Raw genomic sequence first — 24775 nt, forward strand, 5'->3', positions numbered from 1 at the left:
CAATCTACATAATATTTGATTAAAACAAACTATCACAGACAGAGGAAGAGAAAAATAGAATGAAAAAAGTAATTTTGTCGGCAATGTTTTGTTTCTTAAGCTAGATGGTGGCATGTAAGTATTTTACATATTTTATGTCTGAACTATTTAATAAAAGAATGAACTACTTCACACATGGCTATATTTCTATCCTTATTTTTGCATTACCCTTCTCCCAACTAAACAGGTATCCAGGTAAGCTGCACTGCAAAATTATCTTAAAATGTTATATAAAGGTGGTTCAGCTTCAAAATCAGAAATCCTGAGACCTATGCATCTTTAGTATTTTCTATATTCCAGTATAGTTTCAATGTGACTATAGTTTCCCCTCAGGAGTCGTTCCAGGACCCCCAAGGAGACTAAAATTCAAGGATGCTCAGGTTCCTCATATAAAATGGCATAGTATTTGCATATAATCTATATACATCTTCCCACATACCTTATAGCATCTCTAGATTACTTTTATAATACACAATAATATGTAAATGCTACATAAGTAGTTGTTATACTGTATTTTTTGTGTTTTTCTTTGTTGCTGTATTATTATTTTTGAGAGTTTCTTTTCCACAAATATTTTTAACCCATGGTTGATTAAATGTGCAGAGCAGAACCCACAGTTACAGAGGGTCAACTGCAGAGACAAAACTCTCGGAGGAGAGTGAGCTGAGGTTATTCACTCTCTACCCTAGTGCTATTCATAGTTGTTTGATCTTAGCTGATCTGATATTATTTAAATATCCATAAGATTCTGTTTTATCACACCTTAAAATAAGTTTCAATTAATTTAACCATGACAGGTAAGTAGTGTCAACACACAATATGTAGCACATTTTATTCTATGGCCTTTGGTGCATAACCACATTTACCCTGCGTATAATTTACCAGGAAGTGTAAAAATTAGATACTAACTTCCAATATGCAAACAGAGGCTTCCAACATTTCTGTCATGTGAGTTCCCATCATCACATGAACCCACCTCCTAGTTTGTGTGTGTCACCCATAGGATGTGATGCTTTCAACTCAGGTTTGTCATGCTGCCCTCCATGGAGCCCAATAAAAGTTCTTGATCCAGCTAGTTATGGAAATCAGATTCTTATGAGCCTGTCTTCACACAACTAAAATGGAATGACACATACTGACATAAAAATCTCTGAAATCCTGTTTTTTTTAGCACATAACGTGGTATTAAAGGGTGATTATGACTACGTCAGTGATCATTCCTAAATCACTCTCTACTGCTGTTTTCCTTCTCCTGGCCTGCCAATATTCATTCACTGTTCCTTTGTCCACAATATTTTTTTGAGTGTTACTATGTGGTAGACCTATTGAGAACAGGGAGGGCAAGATACTTTCTGCCCTAATTGAATCTGAAGTCTTGCAGGAGAAACAAACATTAAACAAAGACACTACCCACACCTCCCCCAAAAAAGTTACCACAATTGTGATGATTGCTCTAAAGAAAAATAACTGAGGTGCTGAGAGACATCCGAGCTCATATCTCAAGGAAACAGACCAGAGAGGGCAATGAAGAACATAATAGCAAGAAAAAGGATTCCTTCTTCCACTTAAGTCACCAGTAATGTGCACTGCAAACTTGCCCCATGCAAATCCAAACCTGAAAATGAATCCAATCATCTTAATATCAGTACAGTAGTCCAACAAATATTAAGCCCTCTGGAGAAAAACCTAATCCTCATGATTGACATACCTGATAGACAACCCCTTAAAGGTTGTAATTTTTAAGGAAAATGTAATTTTCTGTTTATACATCAATTCATAGTATCTGCCTCACATTGTTGCTCTTCAAACCGGGATTTCTTTATAGTCTACAACTGTCTTAGCCCATTCTCATGCTGCTGTAAGGACATACCCAAGACTAGGTAATTTATAAAGGAAAGAGGTTTAATTGACTCATAGTTTCACATGGCTGGGGAGGCCTCAGGAAACTTACAATCATGGCAGAGGGGAAGCAAACAATTCCTTCTTCACATGGTGGCAGGAAGGAGAAGTGCTGAGTAAAAGGGAGGGAAGCCCCTTATAAAATCATCATGAGAACTCACTATCACAAGAACAGCATGAGGAAACCGCTCCCAAGATTCAATTACCTCCCACTGGGTCCTTCCCATGACACGTGGGGATTATGGGATTACAAATCAAGATGAGATTTGGGTGGGGACATTGAGCCAAACCATGTCAACAACCATGTCCCTGCTTCTCTAACAGCTTCCTACAATGGTTTACAATAACAGTAGTAAACAGAAGGGTTGGCAGAGCTTACCATATAAAGACAAATTTTGTGCCCTAAATCTCCCCAAACATACTCATTCTAAATAAGTTACCAGGGTATACACAGAAAAGTAAATTGTATTTTGCAACCTGTATGAAAATAGCCAGGATCATAAATCAGATGCTAATTATAAATAATGGCCATTCTTCTTTGTATTTACCAGAATAACATCCTATATAACAAATCCCCTGCTTCTACTATGGGACTGTTTTCATATTCGTCTGTTTCTTGGCTCCAAGCATGTTTTAATAGCCAAGATTCATGTACAGATCCCTACTGCAAACAGTAACTAAACCCATTCTGCAAATAAAATGCAAAGGCAGCTACTATATCATAGTTGTCCTTCCAAAAATCTTCTATAGAAAAAAAGAGTTTGAAAATAGATGTATTTCCCTTTCTCTGCACTAGCTACAAATGTACACTTTTAATCTCAGTTTGAATACAAATAAATCTCTTTAATCTTCCCATTAGGTATTGCTTCCCTCTTCTTCCGTTTCCAACCTCCTTCCTCAAGCTCCCATTCTGTCAACACTTAACACCCCCTTCAACTCTTTCATTAAACTTCCTAAAAATGTTTAGGGGACTTCCACTTGAAATTATCTTTAAGCCACCAATTTTTGTTCTGATTCACCCTGTCTTACTCTAGTATGTAAATGTACATCCCTCTCAAAATTCAAATTACAAAATTATTTTGTAATTTGAATTTTGAGAGGGATGTACATTTACATACTAGAGTAAGACACATACTGGGATGTGTGAGGCATTTAGGCATAACCCTGATGAACGAGGAATGTAATAAATGCCATGCAGTCATATGGATTCCAGAATGCTCTGTTGTCTCAAAACAGAAGCAAAAATAAATATTCAGATATTGGAAACTTTTATTTTTTGAGACAGAGTCTCACTCTGTCACCCAGGCTGCAGTGCGATGACATGATCTCGGCTCACTGCAACCTCTGCCTCCCAGGTTCAAGCGATTCTCCTGCCTCAGCCTCCCAAGCATCTGGGATTACAGGTGCACGCCACCACACTCAGCTAATTTTCGTATTTCTAGTAGAGATGGTGTTTCACCATGCTGGCCAGGCTGGTCTTGAACTCCTGACCTCAAATGATCCACCCACCTCAGGCCTCCCAAAGTGCTGGGATTACAGGCATGAACCACCATGCCTGGCCTGGAAACTTTTTAAAATATTTATTGATATATCTTTTTCTTTTCTTTCTTAAGCATATTTTCTCCCAAAATGGCATTGTTCTTTTCTTATATAAAAGCAACACCTATTATTTAAAAATACGTATATCAAGCAATTCAGAAACACTGAAGCAGAAAATGAAAGTTCTCTCGTATCCACACCCCCCCACCCCCCAGAGATCACCACCCAAAGACCACTAGCAATAGCTTGGTGAAATTCTTTCAAAGATTTACTTAGCATGGATACATAAAGTTTTACAAAAAGCCATCATATTCAAGGTACTGTTTTGCAGCTTACATGCGTGTGACACAAAGGAAGACTCTGTGTGTTTGAGAGTAAGAGCAAGAGCGAGCGCGAGAGAGAAAGAGAGTGAGCGAGAGCGAGAGCGAGAGCGAGCAAGACTGTCTCCCAGACTGAAGTACAGTGGTATGATCATGGCTCATGGCAACCTCTGCCTCCCAGGTTCAAGCAATTAACATTCCCAAGCCTCCCGAGTAGCAGGTACATGGCGACAGCCTAATTTTGGTATTTTTAGTAGAAACAGCATTTCACCATGTTGGCTAGGCTGGTCTCCAACTCCTGACCTCAAGAGATCTGACCTGCCCACCTTGGCCTCCCACAGTGCTGGGATTATAAACAGGAGCCACTGCATCCAGCCCAAGCTTGCCTTTTTAAATTAAGGAGCATCACTTTACATAGTGATGAAAATATTTTTAGATATGTTATGGCAAATTCCTAGAAGTAGAATTGAGCTTTTTATGTGCATAGGTTTAATTTTGATACATATTGCCAAAATACTCTTTAAGGAGCACATGTCAATGTACCAACTGTATGTAATTTCAAGTGAAAGACCCCTGAAGATTATCCATCTCCTGCTACCAGCTATAAGGTCTAAAGACACATTAACACATGTATACAAGAAGACCCAGTCAAGAATGATCATGGTAGCATCAGTACTGTAGTGATAAAAAATTGGAACTAGCCTTTTCAGCAGAAGAATGGATAAACAAATTGGGATATGTTTATATCACAAGATACTATCCATTTTCTGATACTCTGTTAGATAAGTTAGAGTATCTGTTATTTACAATCTACTTAGAACTACTATGCTTTACTTCAGATCCTATTCAATATGTTATCTTATGAAATATGTAAAATAATCTGTTGTCTATAAATACATACAGATGTAGGGTAAGTATAAAAACAAATTTATTCATTCAGTGAATACTGAGCAAAATACACAGAATGTTAGAAATAATTCTTTACAATCATGGATAAGAAAGATCTTTTATATAGGACAGAGAAAACATTAACTACGAAAGAAAATAATTTGATAAATTGAGTTTTAATAAATTAAAAACCTCTGATTTTTGAAAATCATCAAGAAAATTAAAAGGCAATTCACAGAGTGGGAAAAAATATTGATGATACCTATGTCTAAGAAAAGACTTATGTCCCAAATATATTAAAAATGCTTACAATTCACTAATAGGAAGATATACAGCCCAATTTTTAAATAAGCAGAAAATTTGAAATAATCTTCTACAAAAAAATTGACAAATGGCCAATAAGGATATAGTAAGATGACCAGTCATTAGGGAAATGCTAGTAAAAATAGCAACAAAATGCCAAAAATGCCCAAAATTCAAAAAGACTGAAAATACCAAATGTTGGTGAAGATGTAGAACTACTGGACCTCTCATCCACTGTAGGTGGAAACCTGACACTGTATAACCACTTTAGATAACTGGCAACTTCTAACAAAGTTAAATACAGACCTGCCCTATCAACTGGCAATTCCATTCCTAGGTATTTGCCCAAAATGAATGAAGCATGTCCACACAAAGGCTTGTACACGAATGTTCGGAGTAGCTTTATTCATAATCACCAAAACCTAAAAACATGCCAAATGCCAATCAGCAGATAAATGGATAATGTTATATTCACAGAGCAAAATGCTACCCTGCAATAAAAATGAACTGTTGGTACAGGCGATAACATAGATAAATCTCAAAAAACCGTTATGGAAAGCAAGTGAAGGATTCTGAGACAAGGAGCAACATGATCAGATTTAGGTTTTAACAGGATCCCTCTGGCCACCATATTGAAAACAGACCAACGTCAGGCACAGGCAGGAGCAGGGAGATCAGATAGGAGGCAACTCAGTAATCCAGGTGCAAATATGATGAAGGTGGTACCAGGGAAGGAGCATGACAGGTCACGAAAAGTGATCAGATTCAGTCATCAAAAACTGTCCTACTCTGAAGGACTCTCCACTCTACAACAATTAAACTTGGGCCGGGATGCATCCTTTGAGGCATTTCTAATAAAATGTAAAAGAACCATCCAGGGACATCCCACCCTTTCTTCCCACACCTTCTTGCCACCAAATAAAAACTTTAAAATATGAGCAGAACTCAGATCAATCGGAAAACAGAAAGAACAGAAACCAGTGTCTCCATGTTCCAAAACCACTACAGCAGCACCCAGAGGACAGGAGCCAAGGAATCTGGAGAGGGAGAGGACCCGGACCAGAGAAGCAGGCAGGGAGAGCAGTGGAGAAGCAGAGCAGGCCTGATCTGCACACAGATGGAGGAGTAAGATTATCGTGAGGCCAGATGAATACAGCAGCCATGTGGTGGGGATACCGAACTTGGAAAGCAGCAAGAAATCGAAGCTGAACCCGAGATTTGCCCAGAACAAAAGTCTCCACTGGATCCAGTATGACCATGGTTTGGATAAGCCCCTTGGCTACCTCCAGAGGCAAATGCAAATGCCCTCTAAGGAAGGACTTGCCAAGTTAGCCAGCCAGTTTAAGATCAAAGATTAAACACAAAGGGAGGCAGGCAAACTACACTCAGAGATGTACACCCTCCATGAAACAAAGAGGCTGGAGTGTCAGATTCAGAATATCCAAGAGCTATGTACAAAACTTTAAAGAAATAGAAGATTCTATTACAAATTGAATATTAAACAAAGAGCTAGAAATTAGCAGAAGTATTTGAGAAAAAAGGCAAATGGAAATTCCTAAAATAAAAAACTGTTGAAATAAAGTAGGTGGGCTAAATGCAAATAAGGCAAAGATAAAAAAGATAATTACATATCTGAATAACTCATCCAATTTACCCAAAACAAATATGGAAAACATAGACATTTTTTAAAAATCAAAATATCTTATATATATTTAATCAGAGAAGCACAAAGGAATAATAAAAGGAACAGAAGAGAGGAAATATTTAAAGAAAAATACATCATAACTAATTAAAAGTATGAATATGAATTCAAATTCCAGGAAGCAAAACATACCAAGATAAAAAGAAAAACCTGACTAGACATATAAAAATGAAACAGTAGAACATCAAAGGCAATAATATGATCCCCAAAATGAAAGCACACACACGTCATCATGAAGGAATGTCAGACTGACAGCAGAATTCTCAATGACGACAATGCAGACCAGAAAGTAGTCCAGTAAGATCTACAGAGAGAAGAGAAAAGGAGCTGTCCAGAGAACTACATATCAACTAAAATTCCCTCCCAGAACAACAATAAAATAAATGAATTCACCAATTTTTACAATGAAGGCATTTTGCAAGTATTTGCAAAACATAACCGATAAAAGACTTGTATCCAAAATATACAAAGCATTCTTAAACCCCAGCAATAAGAAAAAAGTCCCATTAAGAAATTAAGATCTGGGCCAGGCTGGGTGACTCACGCCTATAATCCCAGCACTTTGGGAGGTTGAGGTGAGCGGATCACAAGGTCAGGAGATTGAGACCATCCTGGCCAACATGGTAAAAACCCATCTCTACAAAAATTAGCTGGGTGTAGTGGTGCACGCCTGTAATCCCAGCTACTTGGGAGGCTGAGGCAGGAAAATCGCTTGAACCCAGGAGGCAGAGGTTGCAGTGAGCCAAGATCGCACCACTGCACACTCCAGCCTGGCAACAGAGCAAGACTCCATCAAAAAAGAAAGAGAAATTAAGATCTGAATGAACACTTTACCAAAGATGTACAGATGGCAAATAAGCATACTAAAAGATTCTCATCATCAAATGTCATTAGGGAATTGCAAATTAAAACATGATGCCACTATACACGTATTAGAACAGCTGTCATTCAAAGCCTACCACAACCAAGGTCTAGCAAAGATGCAGAGCAACAGGAACTCTCATGCACTGCTGTTGGGACTGCAAAATGGTACAGCCACTTTGGAAGTTTCTTACAAAGTTAAACATTGTCTTATAAGATTCAACTATCATACACTTCGGTAATTGCCCAATTTATTTTAAAACTTGTACATGAATATTTACAATGCCTTTATTTATAAATGCCAAACACTAGAAGCAATAGGTCCCTAGGTAAGTGAATGGAGAAAGTGATATTTTTACAATGAAATATTTGTTATTCAATGATAAAAATAAATGAGCTGTCAAGCCATGGAGGAAACTTAAATGCATATTTCTAAGTGAAGAAGCTAGTCTAAAAAGGTACATCTATATTATCCCAACTATATGCCCTCTGGAATAGGTAAAACTATGGGAACAGTAAAAAATCAGTGATTATCAGGAGCTGAAGAAGAGGGAAAAAGGGTTGAACAGAGTTACAGATGGAGGATTTTATTCAGGCAGTAAAGCTATTCTTTTTTTTTTTTCTTGAGATGGAGTCTTGTTCTGTTGCCTAGGCTAGAGTGCAGTGGCATGATCTCAGCTCATTGCAACCTCCGCCTCCCACATTCAAGCAATTCTGCTGTCTCAGCCTACCAAGTAACTGGGATTACAGTATCCCACCACCACACCCAGCTAATTTTTGTATTTTTAGTAGAGATGGGGTTTCACCACGTTGGTCAGTCTGGTTGTGAACTCCTGATCTTGTGATCTACCTGCCTCAGCCTCCCAGAGTGCTGGGATTACAGGTGCGAGCCCCTGCGCCTAGCCATTATTCTTTATGATACTGGAATGCGGCTATATGACACAGCATTTGTGAAGGTCTGTAGAACCTCACAATACAAATAATGAAGTTTAGTCTTGCAAAATTTAGAGAAGCATTTAGGAAGCTGGGGAATCCCAGGTTAGAATGCAGATGATGACAACATATTGACGATACAAGAAATATCAAGATACATATATCTAACAAAATCGTGTACAGTTTAGCTGTGTTACAAATGGATGAAACAACCTTATTGAAAGGGTGAGGGGAAAGGGTTTTGTCCTAAATAACTCTGGCAATGAATGCAGTTTCTGAGACTAAAAGCAAAGGAAACTGAACATAAGCACTGTACTCTAGTTGATAACATATGTCTCACAGAGATACAGCTTAAAAATTCTGAAATTGCTGTTCATGCATATGGGAAATGAACAACTAAGTAAATTAATGGCAGATGACGAAGGCCAGATTTCTCTGCTGGAACAGGAGTTTACATATAAGCAAAGAAAGGAGGCTAGAATGATCCATGTGGTAATAAATTACAGTTAGAGATATCAGTTGAACTTTAATTTTAGCTCATATAAACAAGCATTTACAGGTATATGTATATAAACAGGTAAGTAACACTAATACATTTTCCAGGACTCCTTTGAGAAATAGCCGATTCCAGACTGGGGGCAGGAAATTATACAAAATGAGTCTAGAGCATCTTAATGTGCCAAAATATAAGCTAATAAAAAAAAAAAAAAAAAAAAGGCCATCCCACTATATAAGGGGTATGCCAAAGAGACACAGGAGAAACTGAGAAAACTTCCAATGCCCAAAACTGGAACATTTGAGTAACAAATTAAGCAGCATTGGATATAACTGAAGGTATAAAAAATATTCCTCAGTCCATATTGATATAAATAAATGAGTGAATAAACACAGAAGAAGAGGCAAAACCATGCAAATAACACATGCAGATAATCTATCCTCAAGGAACTGCAATGTAACTCCTCACTCCCTAAGTGTGGTTGCATATAGAGACTTCCAAAAAGTGTACTATGGAAAGAAAGAGGAAAGTGCCACTTTGCAATGGAGAAAACTGACAAACACGACTTCAGCCAGATGATTAAAAAATCAACAGCAGGGCTAGGTGCGGTGGTTCATGCCTGTAATCCCAGCACTTTGGGAGGCCAAGGTGGGTGGATCACCTGAGATCAGGAGTTTGAAACCAGCCTGGCCAATATGGTCTCAATCTCCTGACCTTGTAAAAATACAAACATTAGCCAGTGTGGTGGTGGGTGCCTGTAGTCCCAGCTACTCAGGAGGCTGAGGCAAGAAAATCACTTGAACCCGGGAGGTGGACGTTGCACTCCAGCCTGGGCAACAGAGAGAGACTCTGTCCCAAAGAAAAAAAAAATCAACAGAAGTTATGTGGATAGTATATATTCTTAATTTGAGGTAATGAAAAACACATTTTTACCTCTGTGATTTTCCTCCCAAAAAAAATCTATAAAATCCATCCATGAGAAAAAAACTGAAAAATTCCAATTGAGAGACGTTTGCAAAATACCTGAGCAGCACTTCTCAAACTTATAAAGGTTATCAAAAACAAGCAGAGTCTGAGAAACTGACAGCCAAGTGGAACTTCAGGAGGCATGACAACTAGATATAATGTGGTATTCCAGATGAGATCATGAAAGAGAAAAAAGACATTAGGTAAAAACTAAGAAAATCTGAATAAGTATGGACTTTGGCCAATAACCACGTATTAAAATTGATTTGTTATTTGTAAGAAATGTACCATATTCATGTAAAATGTTAATGAGGAAAAATGGGTGCAGGTTATATGGGAACTCTAAAAATATAATAAAAATATGCTTAAAAATCACCAATAGGCAAGGAAATAAAATATGACCAATAGCAGAAAGAAAAAAATCAAGAGAAATAAACCCAGAAATGACATCTATGATAGAATTAGTTAACAAATACATTATCCTACTAAAACTTTGCTGTTTTCAAGAAGATAAACATGAGTGTGATAAGAAAATAGTTTAAAAATACTTAAAACTGTTACAAATTAAAAAATACAACACAAAATTGAAAAACTGAATTAACAGGTTATACTTGGCAGAAAAACATATCAGTAAATGAAAGGCAATAGCAATTTTAAAAATTGGCAAAACAAAGGACACAGCAAAAATGACTGAGAATAAATTAAGAGCACCAGTGACCTAAAGGGCAATATCAAGTGGTCTAACATACGTGTAATTGCGGTCCAAGGAAAAGAGGAGAAACAAGAAACAAAATGATTTGAAATAATGGTCAAAATTTCCCAAATTTGATGAAAAGCATAAACCCACAAATCCAAGAACTTCAACAACTTCAAGCAGAATAAACTTAAGAAAACTATGCCAAGTAGCATTCTAATCTAATTGTTAGAATTCAGTGGAAAATCTTAGCAGCAGCCATGGTGGGTTGCAAGGGGGCCTACAGAAAACAAAGACAGCATACCTCTCTTCTGAAGCATGTAAGCTGACAGAGATGCCTTTAAAGTATTCAGATCATTTTTTTGCCATTGAGATGTTTGAGCTCCTTCTGTATTTTGGATATTAATCCCATCAGATGAATAGCTTGCAAATATTTTTTCCCATTCTATAGGCTGCCTTTTCACTTGGTTGATCATTTCCTTGCTGGGTAGAGTTTTGTTTGATGTAATCTCATTTATTGTTGCTTTTGTTGCCTGTGCTTTTTTAGAGACAAGTTCTTGCTCCATCACCCAGACTACAGCACAGTAGTTCGATCCTAGTTCACTGTAGACTTTAATTGATGGACTCAAGTGATCCACCTGCCTCAGCTTCCTGAGTAGCTAGAACTACAGGTACATACCATCACATCTGGCTAATTTTTATTTTTTGTAGAGACAGGGTTTCACTATATTGCCTAGACTGGTCTTAAACTCCTAGGCTCAAGTGATTTGTTGATGGCTTTTAAGGGCATATTCATAAAATATTTTCCCAGACCAATGTCCTGAAGGGTTTCCCCTGTGTTTTCTTGTAGTAGTTTTATGGTATCAGATCTTACACATTTAGGTCTTTGATCCTATGAGTTTATTTTCATATAGGGTGAGGGGTGAGGGTCTATTTTCATCCTTCTGCATATGGATATCTGATTTTCCCAGCATCATTTATTGAAGAGAGAATCCTTTCCCCTGTGAGTATTCCTGTTACCTTTGTCAAAAATCAGTTGGTGGCTGGGCATGGTCACTCATGCCTGTAATCCCAGTACTTTGGGGAGGCTGATGCAGGAGAATCATTTGAGCCCAGGGGTTCAAGATCAGTCTAGGCAACATAGTGAGACTCTGTCTCCACAGAAAATTTTTTAAAGTTAGATGGGGCCAGGCCCAGCAGCTCACGCCTGTGATCCAGAACTTTGGGAGGCCAAGGCGGGTGGATCACGAGGTCAGGAGATCGAGACCATCCTGGCCAACATGGTGAAACCCCATCTGTACTATAACTACGAAAATGAGCTGGGCATGGTGGCACATGCCTATAATCCCAACTACTCGAGAGACTGAGGCAGGAGAATGGCTAAGACAGTCAGAGGCTGCAGTGAGCCAAGATCAAGCCACTGCACTCCAGCTTGGTGACAGGGTGAGACTGTCTCAAAAAAAAAAAAAAAAAAAATTGTTAGCTGGGCATGGTAGCATGTACCTGTAGTCCTAGCTACTCAGGAGGCTGAAGTAGGAAGTTTTTTTAAGCCCAGGAGGTTATGGCTACAGTGAGCCGAGCCATGATCAAGCCATTGCACTCCAGCCTAGGAGATGGAGTGAGAACCTGTCTCAAAAACTAAAAAAAATTTTAAAAAGCAGTTGGCTGTAGATGTATGGATTAATTTCTGGGTTCTCTATTCTGTTCCATTAGTCGATATGTCTGTTTTCATGCCAGTACCATGTTGTTTTGGTTACTATAGCTTTGTAGCATATTTTGAAGTCTCACAGTGTATGCCTCCAGCTTTCTTTTTACTCAGGATTGCTTTGGCTATTTGGGGTCTTTTGTGGCTCAATATAGATTTTAAGTTTTTTCTATTTCTATGAAGCATGTCATTGGTATTTTGATAAAGATTGCATTGAATCTATAGATTGCTTTGGATAGTATGGTCATTTGGCAGTGACCACACTCAGGGCCTAGCAGGGCTACCCCACCTAGCATGCCCTTGGAGCACTGTGCTGCTGCCATGTCTTCCAGGGCCAGTGTGAGTGCCCTGCAGCGTCTGTTGGAGCAGCTTAAGCTGCAGGTCGGTGTGGAGAGAATCCAGATCTCTCAGGCAGCTGCAGAACTGCAACAGTACTGCATCAGAATGCCTGAAAGACGCACTGCTGCTCAGTGTTCCAGCTGGAAGTAACCCACTCCTGGAGCCCAGATCTTGTGCGTTCCTCTGAAGACTCTAGGAAAGACATCTGTAGAGGAATGCCTTCAAGCACAAAGTGGTAAATGACTGCTTCCAAGTCTAAAGAGAAGACTTTTCCCTAGTCAAGTGACATTTAGTTATTTCAGACCTTTCCTGTGTCCTGGTCCTATAACCAAAATTCTAAAGAAATTGGTGTTTCTACTCAACTAAGGAATATAGCTCTGAATAATAGTCTGTTTTGTTTGTTTTTTGTTTTTTTAATGAAGTGCTTCATATGTAAAACACACAAAAACTTTACCAGCAGATATGCCAAAATGTATCTCTTTTGTAAGTGAATTAATGATGTTTCTATACCTGGAATATCATGTATGTTTTATTTACTGGATGTTTACATTTTAGGAAAAAAAAAACTATTTTATTTAAAAACTGAATATTTACTATTTCAGACAAATATTTTTATACCAAATTCTTTAAAATTTGTTCTATTCATGAATTTACCATTTCTAAATGAAGACAAAGTACAAATTGCTAGGGAAAAGAGTAGACTTCACTAACTGACTGATGTTTTGATTTTTCTGAATGAGAAGGTTGTTTCATTTTTTAACAACTAACATGGGAACTGTTTCTTAGCAAACTTGTTTGGAAAGATTAATGTTATGTTGGGCATTAGGTTGTCCCATCTTATATAGGGATGAAGCAGATTCAGTCTTCATATTCTTAAGTTCCTCTGCTTTGTAGTTATGTTTGTACCTGAAAAAACACATTATTTCATATCTTTTTGTTTGAGACAGTATTGCTCTGTCACCCATGCTGGAGTGCAGTGGCATGATGTCATTTCACTGTAACCTCAGCCTCCCAGGTTCAAGCAATTCTCCTGCCTCAGCCTCCCAAGTAACTGATATGTGATTACAGGTGCATGCCAACACACCCAGGTAATTTTTTTAATGTATTTTTAGTCGAGGCAGGATTTTACCATGTTGGCCAGACAGGTCTTGAAATCCTGACCTCAAGCAATCCACCCACCTTGGCCTCCCAAAGTGCTGGGATTACAGGCATGAGCCTCGATGCCTGGCCCATTTCATAAGAAGTGTTTTGGACCCTTTTCACAAGATGGCGCCGAAAGCGAAGAAGGAAGCTCCTGCCCCTCCTAAAGCCGAAGCCAAAGCGAAGGCTTTAAAGGCCAAGAAGGCAGTGTTGAAAGGTGTCCACAGCCACAAAAAAAAGAAGATCCTCACGTCACCCACCTTCCGGCGGCCCAAGACACTGCGACTCCAGAGGCAGCCCAAATATCCTCGGAAGAGCGCCCCCAGGAGAAACAAACTGACCACTATGCTATCATCAAGTTTCCGCTGACCACTGAGTCTGCCATGAAGAAGATAGAAGACAACAACACACTTGTGTTCATTGTGGATGTTAAAGCCAACAAGCACCAGATCAAACAGGCTGTGAAGAAGCTCTATGACATTGATGTGGCCAAGGTCAACACCCTGATTCGGCCTGATGGAGAGAAGAAGGCATATGTTCGACTGGCTCCTGATTACGATGCTTTGGATGTTGCCAACAAAATTGGGATCATCTAAACTGAGTCCAGCTGGCTAATTCTAAATATATGTATATCTTTTCACCATAAAAAAAGAAGTGTTTTAATATGACTTGCAGAATATTGTAAACAGTTAAAAACAAAAGAATGTAGAAATACTACAATCTAAAAGAATTCTTAATGTCACAAGTGTTTTATTTTGATGCTGTGCCTTTGATTTGATTTGGGACACTTTTAGAAGACTACTTTGTGTTTGCAATAATCTTTGAAGAGCTTGGAAATAAAATTTGTGCTTAATTCAAAAAAAAAAAATCCTTCTGATCCATGAGCATGGGATGTCTTTCCGTTTGTTAGTATTCTCAAACTATCCAATTTAAGTATGGGCCAATGATCTACACAGACACTTCTCAAAAGACACACAAATGGCAAACAAATATACTTTTTAAATGTTCAACATTACTAATTATAAGGGAAATTGAACTTAAAATTACAATGAGGTATTATCTCACTACAGGCAGGATGGTTAATAACAAAAAGACAAAATAACAAATGCTACTGAGGATGCAGAGAAAAAGGAACTCACACACTCTTGGTAGGATGTAAAGTAGTACAGCCACTATGAAAAACAGTATGGAGGTTCCTCCAAAAACCGCAAACAGGCTGGACATGGTGGCTTATGCCTATAATCTCAGCACTTTGGGAAGCCAAGGCTGGTGGATCACTTGAGGCCAGGAGTTCAAGACTAGCCTGGCCAACATGGTAAAACCCCCAAAGACATGCCTGCTTCCTGTTTCACCATGATTGTACGTTTCCTGAGGCCTCCCTAGCAATGGAGAACTGTGAGTCAATTAAGCTTCTTTTTAAATTACCCAGTCTCAGGTAGTTCTTTATAGCAGTGTGAAAACAGACCAATATAGAAACTAAAAAAATGCTAATCACACAGAAGTAAAAAGAAGAACAGAGGATACCACAGGCTGGGAAGTGTAAAGGGAAGGGAGCAGAGAGATAGGAAGATGTGTGTTTTTTTGTTTTGTTTTGCTTTTTTAATGGCACTTTAGGTTCTGGGGTACATGTGCACATCTTGCAGGATTGTTGCATAGGTACATACATGGCAATGTGGTTTGCTGCCTCCATCCCCATTGCCTATATCTGGCATTTCTCCCCATGTTATCCTTCTGCAACTCCCTACCCGCCACTGTCCCACGTCCCCCCACAAGAGACCCCAGTGTGTGATGTTCCCCTCCCTGTGTCCATGTGTTCTCATTGTTCAACACCTGCCTATGAGTGAGAACATGCAGCGTTTCATTTTCTATTCTTGTGTTAGTTTGCTGAGAATGATGGTTTCCAGATTCATCCATGTCCCTACAAAAAACATGAACTCCTCATTTTTTATGGCTGCATAGTATTCCACGTTGTATACGTGCCACATTTTCCTTCTCCAGTCTATCATCGATGGGCATTTGGGTTGGGTTCAGGTATTGGCTATTATAAACAGTGCCACAATGAACATATGTGTGCATCTGTCTTTATAATAGGATGATTTATAATCCTTTGGATATATACCCAGGAATGGGATTGCTGTGTCAAATGGTATTTCAATTTCTAGATCCTTGAGGAATTGCCACATTGTCTTCCACAATGGTTGAACTAATTTACACTCACCAACAGTGTAAAAGTGTTTGTATTTCTCCATATCCTCTGCAGCATGTTGTCTCCAAATTTTTTAATGATTGCCATTCTAACTGGCATGAGATGGTATCTCAATGTGCTTTTTATTTGCATTTCTCTAATGACCAGTGATAAGCGTTTTTTCATGTTTGCTGGTTTCATATATGTCTTCTTTTGAAAAGTGCCTGTTCATGTCCTTTGCCCAATTTTGAATGGGTTTTTTTCTTGTAAATCTGTTTTAGTTCTTTGTAGATTCTGGGTATTAGCCCTTTGTCTGATGGATAGACTGCAAAAATTTTTCCCATTCTGTTGGTTGCTGGTTCACTGTCATGATTGTTTCTTTTGCTGTGCAGAAGCTCTGGAGTAATTAGATCCCATTTGTCCATTTTGGCTTTTGTTGCCTATGCTTTTGGTGTTTTAGTCATGAAGTCCTTGCCTACACCTATGTCCTGAATGGTTTTGCCTAGGTTTTCTTCTAGAGTTTTTATGGTGTTAGGTCTTATGTTTTAGTCTTTAATCCATCTGAAGTTAATTTTAGTGTAAGTGTCAAGAACAGGTCCAGTTTCTACTTTCTGCACAGGACTTGCCAGTTTTCCCAACCCCATTTATTAAACAGGGAATCCTTTCCCCATTGCTTGTTTTCATCAGGTTTGTCAAAGATCAGATGGTTGTAGATGTGTGGCATTGTCTCCGAGGCCTCTATTCTGTTCCATTGGTCTATGTCTCTGTTTTAGTATTGGTACCATGCTGTTTTGATTACTGTAGCCTTGTAGTATAGTTTGAAGTCAGATAGCAAGATGCCTCCAGCTTTGTTTTTGCTTAGGATTGTCTTGGCTATGCGGACGCTCTTTTGGTTCCATATGAAGTTTAAGGTGGTTTTTTACCAGTTCTGTGAAGAGGGTCATAAGTAACTTGATGGGGATAGCACTGAATGTATAAATTACTTTGGGCAGTATGGCGATTTTCACAATATTGGTTCTTCCTAACCAGGAGCATACAATGTTTTTCCATCTGTTTGTGTCCTCTCTTATTTCCTTGAGCAGTGGTTTATAGTTCTCCTTGAAGAGGTCTTTTACATCCTTTGTTAATTGTATTCCTAGGTATTTTATTTTCTTTGTAGCAACTGTGAATGGGAGTTCCCTCTTGATTTGGCTGTTAGTCTGTTACTGATATGTAGAAATGTTTGTGATTTCTGCACATTGATTTTGTATCCTGAGATTTTGCGGAAGTTGTTTATCAGTTTCAGGAGATTTTGGGCTGAGACAATGGGGTCTTCTATATATACAATCATGTCATCTGCAAATAGAGACAGTTTGACTTCCTCCTTCACTAATTGAATACCCTTTATTTCTTCTTCTTGCCTGATTGCTCTGGCTAGAACTTCCAGTACTATATTGAATAGGAGTGGTGAGAGAGGGTATCCTTGCCTAGGGCCAGATGTCAAAGGGAATGCTTCCAGTTTTTGCCCATTCAGTATGATATTGGCTATGGGTTTGTCATAAATAGCTTTTATTATTTTGAGATGCATTCCATCAATACCTAGTTTATTGAGTTTTTAGCATAAAGGGCTGCTGAATTTTGTCAAAGGCCTTCTCTACATCTACTGAGATAATCATGTGGTTTTTGTCTTTGGTTCTGTTTATATGTTGGATTATGTTTATAGACTTGCATATGTTGAACCAGCCTTGCATCCCAGGGATGAAGCCAACTTGATCATGATGGATAAGCTTTTTGATGTGCTGTTGCAATTGGTTTGCCAGTATTTTATGGAAAATTTTTGCATCTATGTTCATCATGGATATTGGCCTGAAGTTTTCTCTTCTTGTTGAGTCTCTGCCAGGTTTTGGTATCAGGATGATGTTGGTCTCATAAAATGATTTGGGAAGTATTCCCTCTTTTTGGATTGTTTGGAATAGTTTCAGAAGGAGTGGTACCAGCTCTTCTTTCTATGTCTGGTAGAATTCAGCTCTGAACCCATCCAGACCTGGGTTTTCTTTGGTTGGTAGGCTATTAATTGCTGCCTCAACTTCAGCCCTTCTTATTGGTCTATTCAGGGTTTCAACTTCTTCCTGGTTTAGGCTTGGGAGGGTGCAAGTGTCCAGGAGTTGATCCATTTCTTCCAGGTTTACTGGTTTCTGTGCGTAGAGTTGTTTGTAGTGATCTCTGAAGGTAGTTTGTATTTCTGGGGAATCTGTGCTGATATCCCCTTTATCGTTTTTTATTGCATCTATTTGATTCTTCTTCTTTTATCAATCTCACTAGTGGTCTATTTTGTTGATCTCTTCAAAAACAAGCTCCTGGATTTATTGATTTTTTGAAGGGTTTTTTGTGTCTCTATCTCCTTGAGTTCTGCTCTGATCTTAGTTATTTCTTGTCTTCTGCTAGCTTTTGAGGTTTTTGGATCTTGCTCCTCTAGCTCTTTCAATTTTGATGATAGGGTGTCAATTTTAAATCTTTCCTTGCTTCTCATGTGGGCATTTATTGCTATAAATTTTCCTCTAGACACGCTTTAAATGTGTCCCAGAGATTCTGGTACGTTGTGTTGTCATTCTTATTGGTTTCAAAGAACATCTTTATTTCTACCTTCATTTAATTGTTTGTCTGGTCGACATTCAGGAGGCAGTTGTTCAGTTTTCATGAAGTTATGCGGTTCTGAGTTAGTTTCTTAATCCTGAGTTCTAATTTGATTGCACTGTGGTCTGAGAGACTGCTTGTTGCGATTTCTGTTCTTTTGTATTTGCTGAGGAGTGATTTACTTCCAATTATGTGGTCAATTTTAGAGTAGATGTGATGTGGTGCTGAGAAGAATGTATATTTTGTGGATTTGGGATGGAGAGTTCTGTAATTGTCAATTAGGTCTGCTTGGTCCAGACTTGAGTTCAAGTCCTGGATATCCTTGTTAATTTTGTCTCATCAATCTATCTAATATTGACAGTGGAGTGTTAAAGTCTCCCACTATTACTGTGTGAGAGTCTAAGTCTCTTTGTAGGTCGTTAAGAACTTGCTTTATGTATCTGGGTGCTCCTCTATTGGGTACGTATATATTTAGGATCATCAGCTCTTCTTGTTGCATTGATCCTTTTACCATTACGTAATGCCCTTCTTTGTCTCTTTTGATCTTTGTTGGTTTAAAGTTTATTTTATCAGAGACTAGGATTGCAACTCCTTTTTTTTGCTCTCCATTTGCTTGGTAAATCTTTCTCCATCCCTTCATTTTGAGCCTATGTGTATCCGTACACATGAGATGGGTTTCCTGGATACAGTGCACCAATGGGTTTTGACTTTTTATCCAATTTGTCAGTCTGTGTCTTTTGATTGGGGCATTTAGCCCTTTTACAATTTAAGGTTAATATTGTTATGTGTGAATTTGATCCTGCCATTTTGATGCTAGCTGGTTGTTTTGCCCATTAGTTGTCCCAGTTTCTTCATTGTTTCAATGCTCTTTACCATTTGGTACGTTTTTGGAATGGCTGGTACTGGTTGTTCCTTGCTATGTTTAGTGCTTCTTTTAGGAGCTCTTGTAAAGCAGGCCTGGTGGTGAGGAAATCTCTCAGCAATTGCTTGTTCATAAAGGATTTTATTTCTCCTTCGCTTATGAAGCTTAGTTTGGCTGGATATGAAATTCTAGGTTGAAAGTTCTTTCCTTTAAGGATGTTGAATATTGGCCCCCCCACTCTCTTCTGGCTTGTAGGGTTTCTGCTGAGAGATCCGCTATGAGTCTGATGGGCTTCCCTTTGTGGGTAATCTGACCTTTCCCTCTGACTGCCATTAGCATTTTTTCCTTTTTTTCAACCCTGGTGAATCTGACGATTATGTGCCTTGGGGTTGCTCTTCTTGAGGAGTATCTTTGTGGTGTTATCTTTATTTCCTGGACTTGAATATTGGCCTGCCTTGCTAGGTTGGAGAAGTTCTCCTGATAATATCCTGAAGAGTGTTTTCCAGCTTGGCTTCATTCTCTCCGTCACATTCAGGTACACCAAACAAACGTAGATTATATATGTATAATTATTATTATACATAATCCCATATTTCTTGAAGGCTTTGTTCATTTCTTTTCACTCTTTTTTCTCTAATCTTGCCTTCTCATTTTATTTCATTTAGTTGATCTTCAATCTCTGATATCCTTTCTTCTGGTTAATTCGGCTATAGAAACTTGCATATGCTTTCAGAAGTTCTCATGCTGTGTTTTTCAGCTCTATCAAGTAGTTTCTATTCTTCTCTGTTTATTCTAGTTAGCATCTCATCTAACCTTTTTTCTAGTTTCTTAGTTTCTTTGCTTTGGGTTAGCACATGTTCTTTGAGCTCTGAGAAGTTTGTTATTACTCACATTTTGAAGCCTGTTTCTGTCAATTCATCAGATTCATTCTCCATCCATCTTTGATCCCTAGCTGATGAGGAGTCATGATCCCTTGGAGGAGGCGAGGCATTCTGATTTTGGGTGTTTTCATCCTTTTTGTGCTGGTTTCTTCCCATCTTTGTGGATTTATCTACCTGTGGTCTTTGTAGTTCAGATGGGGTCTCTGGGTGGATGTTCTTTTGGTTGATGATGAAGTTATTTCTTTGTGTTTTTTAGTTGTCCTTCTAACAATCAGGGCCCTCTGCTGTAGGACTGCTGGAGGTCCACTCCAGACCCTGCTTGCCTGGGGATCACCTGCAGTGACCTCTGCATTCTCACTGGAAACTGCACTCCAGAGCTGTCCCTATTCAGCCATTTTGGATCCAGAAGAGGTTTCTTAAAGGATACAAAATTACAGCTAGATAGGAGGAGTTCGTTCGAGAGTTCTACAGTATTGTAGAATGACTATAGTTAAAGCAGTAATATGGAATTTCAAATAGCTAGAAAGAGGATATTTAATTCCACCCCCCAAAAAATAAAGAATGTTCAAGATGATATGCTAATTACCCTGATCTGATCACAAAACATTATATGCACCAAAACATCACTATATACACCATAAATATGTACCAAAAAAAGTCAATTAAAACTTTCAAAGAAACCGATTTTTAAAATACTTTTTTAAAAAAGTACTCAAAAGGAAAGTGTGTCAAACTAGTGAGTCCCCTCATGGTCACCGTAATTGCTAAATAAACACACTCACAAGTTACCACAAAATTATCTAACTCTTATAACAAACTAGAGTTTCCAATTATTTTAAATTGTATAACTTTAAAATTACTTTATACTATTAAAAACATATACAATACATATATTACATTTTATGTATCTGTTCTATATTTTCTGTAAAACCAAAGAGCCTTTGGTCAAAAGTTAAAAATTCCAACTTGATCTGAAGTGGAAAAGCAATAAAGATAAAAATTATTCATGCACATACATAATAAATCTGCCTGCTCCTTCCCATTTTCTATACCAATATAACTGCATTATATTGGGAGGCTTAATATTAGAGCTTGCAGACAAGGGATATCTCTAATAAATCGTTTTCTGTACAGTCTTTAAGAGAGCCTTTGATTTTTTGCTTTTCCAAAGAGAAGTGTTCAATAAGCATCACTTTGAATCTCCTTTCAAATATACTCAATCCTCATCCTGGCTGTTTCCTCCCTTTACCCCCCAAAAATCTATCATAGAAGAACTGGGTTAAGCTTCAAGATAGTGTATAAATCATTTGCATCCTTGCTAGGTACAACGTCTTTTAGCCGAACTGTGATACAGCAAAATTATTTATCTGAATACCCATTTTCCTCCTGATTCTAACTTTAAAATGGGAGTAAGTGGGAATGTGGGCTTCAATGCCCCGTACCTGCCATCACATCCAGGATAATTAGTCATAGTTTCTTTGACTGCAAGTCTTTCAAAATGTTAAGTTATCATAATTTTGCTGGAGCATGATATATTCTCTGCAACCCCCCTTCCTTCCACTGCCTTAGAACATATATTCTTTTGTGCTTGGAAGGAACTTGATTTGTTTTGGCGCTAAATAATCACTTGAGATGAAGCATATAACTGAGATCTTATTAAAACTTCATTTAAAAATAAGATGTGGGCAGGCATGGTGGCTCATGCCTGTAATCCCAGCACTTTGGGAGGCTGAGGCAGAAGAATCACTTGAGTCCAGAGTTTGAGACCAGACTGAGAAATGTGGTGAAAATCCACTTCTACAAAAAATATAAAAATTAGCTGGGTGTGGTGGCAAATGCCTGTAGTCCCAGCTACTTGGGAGGCTGAAATGGGAGGATCTCTTGAGCCTGGGAGGTCAAGGCTGCAGTGAGTCATGATCACACCACTGCACTCCAGCCTGGGTGACACAGCAAGACCCTGTCTCAAAAAACAACAATAATAAGATGCATCAGATTTGGTATTACAACTATGCAGCCATGAAAAGGAAAGATATCATATCCTTTGCAGGGACATAGATGGAGCTAGAAGCCATCATCCTCAGCAAACTAATGCAGGAACAGAACGCCAAACACCACATGTTCTCACTTAACAGTGGGAGCTGAATGATGAGAACACATGGTCACATGGAAAGGACAAACACACACACTGGGGCCCGTCGGGGAGGTGGGTGGGGAGGAGGAAAAGCATCAGGATGAACAGCCAATGGATGCTGGGCTTAAGGCCTAGGTGACCAGTTGATCTGTGCAGCAAGCCACCATGGCACCTATGAAACATACCTACCCATCCTGCACAGGTACCCCAAACTTAAAAGCTGAAGATTTAAAAAAAAAACTGAGCATTACAGGTGTTTCACAGAAATTCTTGGTGGAGCAAAGCAATTGACACAAAAATGCTAAAGTGATTTCTGCTAATGTTATGACTGTAGGCAGTTGTTCTTTTAAAACTATCTTTTAGTTAAGTAAATGCTCCTTAAATTAATTTCCTTTTTTATTTTTTTGAGACAGAGTCTCACTCTGTTGCCCAGGCTGGATTGCAGTGGCACAATCTTGGCTCTCTGCCTACTGGACTCAAGTGATCCTCCCACCTCAGCCTCCCAAATAGCTGAGACTACAGGCATGCGCCACCATGCCCACCTAATTTTTACATTTTTAATAGAGATGGGGTCTTGCTGTGATGACCAGGCTGGTCTCACACTCCTGGGTTCAAGTGATGCTCCTGCCTCAGCCTCCAGAGTAGCTGGGATTATACCTGCCACCATGCCCGGCTAATTTTTTGTATTTTTAGTAGAGACAGAGTTTCACTACATTGGTCAGACTGGTCTCAAACTCCTGACCTCAAGCGATCTGCCCACCTTGGCCTCCTAAAATGCTGGGACTACAGGCATTAACCACCATGCCTGGCCCTTTGTTTTTTAAAATAAAAAATCAATTTTGATGAGAGCTGGCAAGATGGCCGAATAGGGAAAGCTCCTGTCTGCAGCTCCCAGCAAGACCGACGCAGAAGGCAAGTCATTTCTGCATTTCCAACTGAGGTACCCAGTTCATCTCACTGGGGCTTGCTGGACAGTGGGTGCAGCCCACAGAGGGTAAGCCAAAGCAAGGTGGGGCATTTTCTCACCTGGGAAGTGCAAGGGGTTGGGGGATTTCCCTCCGCTAGCCAAAAGAAGCCTTGAGAGACATCCGAGAGGAATAGCACACTCAGGCCCAGACACTGGGTTTTCCCCACAGTCCTCGCAACCAGCAGACCAGGAGATTCTCTCCAGTGCCTACACCACCAGGGCCCTAGGTTTCAAGCACAAAACTGAACAGAACTTTGGGCAGGCTCCAAGCTAGCTGCAGGAGTTGTTTTCTTTTCATACCCTAGTGGTACCTGGAATGCCAATGAGACAGAACTGTTCACTCCCCTGGAAAGGGGGCTGAAGCCAAGGACTCAAGTGGTCTCACTCAGTAGGTCCTACCTCAACAGAGCCCAGCAAGCCAAGATCCACCAGCTTGAAATTTTTGCAGCCAGTACAGCAGCCTGAGGTCAAACTGGGAAGCCTGAGTTGGTGGGGGAGGGGCATCTGCCACTGCTGAGGCCTGAGTAGGCAGGTTTCCCCCTCACGGTGTAAACAGAGCCACAGTGACAACTGGGCAGAGCCCACCACAGCTCAGCAAAGCCACTGTAGCCAGACTACCTCTCTAGATTTCTCCTTTCTGGGCATGGCATCTCTGAAAAAAAAGCAGCAGCCCCAGTCAGGGACATATAGATAAAATCCCCCATCTCCCTGGGACAGAGCACCTGAGGAAAGGGGTGGCTGTGGGTGCAGCTTCAGCAGACCTAAATGTCCCTGCCTGACAGCTCTGAAGAGAGCAGCACATCTCCCAGCACAGCATTTGAGCTCTGATAAGGGACAGACTGCCTCCTAAAGCGGGTCCCTGACCCCCATGTATGCTGACTGGGAGACACTTCCCATTAAGGGCTGACAGACAGCACATACAGGAGAGCTCTGCCTGGCATCTGACAGGTGACCCTCTGGGCAACGCTTCCAGAGGAAGGAACATGCAGCAATCTTTGCTGTTCTGGTGATACCTCCACTGGTGATACCCAGGCAAACAAGGCCCAGAGAGGACCTCCAGCAGATCTGCAACAGAGAGACTCGACTGTGAGAAGGAAAACTAACAAAAAGGAATAGTATCAACATCAACAAAAAAGACGTCCATTCAGAGACCTCATCCGAAGGTCACCAATATCAAAGACCAAAAATAGATAAATCCAAGATGGGGAGAAAACAGCACAAAAAGGCTGAAAATTCCAAAAGCCAGAATGCCTCTTCTCCAAAGGTTCACAACTCCTTGCCAGGAAGGGAACAAAACTGGACAGAGAATGAG

General features: G+C 39.4%; 1 protein-coding gene and 2 pseudogenes across 7 annotated transcripts in view; 2 read left to right on the forward strand and 1 right to left on the reverse strand.

Annotated features, from left to right (window-relative positions):
• Positions 1–24775, reverse strand: part of FANK1 (fibronectin type III and ankyrin repeat domains 1) — a 144136-nt gene that overhangs the window by 51437 nt on the left and 67924 nt on the right. The gene's annotated exons all lie outside the window — the stretch shown is intronic.
• Positions 12667–12871, forward strand: LOC108310774 (annotated as a pseudogene).
• Positions 13951–14420, forward strand: LOC108310772 (annotated as a pseudogene). Its single transcript, XR_001827909.1, has one exon. The product of XR_001827909.1 is annotated as a 60S ribosomal protein L23a-like (transcript).

The sequence above is a fragment of the Cebus imitator genome, unplaced genomic scaffold, assembly GCF_001604975.1.
Source record: "Cebus imitator isolate Cc_AM_T3 unplaced genomic scaffold, Cebus_imitator-1.0 Scaffold107, whole genome shotgun sequence".
Taxonomy (NCBI): Eukaryota; Metazoa; Chordata; class Mammalia; order Primates; family Cebidae; genus Cebus; species Cebus imitator.